This window comes from Mus caroli, chromosome 7 (genome assembly GCF_900094665.2).
Source record: "Mus caroli chromosome 7, CAROLI_EIJ_v1.1, whole genome shotgun sequence".
Taxonomy (NCBI): domain Eukaryota; kingdom Metazoa; phylum Chordata; class Mammalia; order Rodentia; family Muridae; genus Mus; species Mus caroli.
This window is the reverse complement of record NC_034576.1, coordinates 60,813,023-60,815,047: the sequence shown is the minus strand read 5'-3', so window position 1 is coordinate 60,815,047 and position 2,025 is coordinate 60,813,023.

Sequence of the window (2,025 nt, the reverse complement as noted above, 5' to 3'; positions counted from 1 at the left end):
CATGCAGCATTGTCTTCCTGTGACTCTGTGACTTCACACCCTGTGTGTTTGCTTTTCCAACATGGCTGTAATTAATCCACCTGGGCATCCTGTACAGAGAATCAGGAAATCATAAGGAATACAAGCAGGGTGACCATCCACATGGATCTCTTTAGTGACTGCTGTGCTCAACCATGGTCCCCTACTGTCACTTGGTGTGAGAGCCTGAAACCTCACTGTTCATTCAGGTTAGTTCTTGGTGTCTAGCTGCTCTTTGTTTCTTTCCTGGGGTGTGGTATGTGCCCGGGAGAGGCAAAAGGCAGAGTCACTTCCATTTTGCCTCCACGGCCTTCTTGCTCCTGGGCCATTTGGCCTGTTGTATCATCCCACCGACTCACTTAAGTATCTGAGCACCTTCCTGCTATTTTGCTTCTTTTCAGCAGGAGATTTTTTTTTTTTTTTTTTTTTAATGTGTACAGATCACACTACTATGGTGGAAGCCTTCAGATTCAGAAAGGGGATAGGGAGACAGAGGAAGGCAGCCTTAAACCTGTGCCGGATAACAGGACTAATCAAGGCACTCACAGCACCCCTCCACCCCCCAATGTCACTGCAACACCAGCCTGCATGTAGACCTGCAGCTCAATGTAATGTATGTATCAGCTGGATTGCAGACCTCTTAGCTATCATTCCCCAAGTGAAACCTTAGACAGAGATTCACCCTATGGTTTTGCTTGACTTTGAACTGTTATAAAAGGAATTAACTTCTCATTTTTATTTTAAAAATATCCCTACAGCACTGATGGTGTGACTCAGTGGTTAAAAAAAAGAATGGTTTCTCTCTTATGTGAGAGGCCTGGGTTAGAAGCTGCTTGACTTCACACACCAAGCACACACACACACACACACAAAGTTTTAGGAAATAATAATAGTAAGACATCACAGATAAGCATATATGAGCACATCTCCTTTTCATGTTCATATATACATTTTAATCTTTTCTCTCCTCTCTCCACATATACAGTTTTAAACAAAACTTAGAACTGTAAGTGTCTTTGTGGATCTGCTGAGTGAAGACTATTTAGACTGATATGTTACTGCTCTGACTAGAATATGCATACACAAGGAGATACTATTGGTGAAGTAAGAGAAAACTTCTCCAGAACTCACCGTTTAGGACCTGAAAATCCCAAATGAACTTTCGTATAACTACTGGCAAAGGAAGGCGAGGCCTGGCCATCTCTCACCCACCTCCTTTCTTCTACCTGCTTCACTGGTCAGCTTTGCGAGGGTCAGAATGTGAGATTCAGGTTATCTATCTCACAGCCCAGGCAAGACCCTTGCTTCTTGGTATAGCTGGATCTTCCGGTAGTACTATGTCCAATTTTCTAAGAAACTGCCAGGCTGATTTCCAGAGTGGTTGTACAAGCTTGCAATCCCACAAGCAATGGAGGAGTGTTCCTCTTTCTCTACATCCTCGCCAGCATCTGCTGTCACCTGAATTTTTGATCTTAGCCATTCTGACTGGTGTGAGGTGGAATCTCAGAGTTGTTTTGATTTGCATTTCCCTGATGATTAAGAATGTTGGACATTTTTTCAGGTGCTTCTCCGCCATTTGGCGTTCCTCAGTTGTGAGTTCTTTGTTTTGCTCTGTACCCCATTTTTAATAGGATGATTTGATTTTCTGGAGTCCAGCTTCTTGAGTTATTTGTATTAATGAAAAGTAATTGTTGCTTCCTGTTATTTTTGTTGTTGTTGTTAGAGTTAGGATTCGGTTCTTGTGGCTATCTTCTTTTACATTTGTTGAAGGGTTGCTTTCTTGCTTTTTCTAGGGCATAATTTCCCTCCTTGTGTTGGAGTTTTCCCTTTAATATCCTGTGAAGGGCTGGATTTGTCAAAAGATATTGTGTGCATTTGGTTTTGTCATGGAATACTTTGGTTTCTCCATCTATGGCAATTGAGAGTTTTACTGGGTATAGTAGCCTGTACTGGCATTTGTGTTCTCTTGGGGTCTGTATAACATCTGTCCAGGATCTTCTGGCTTTT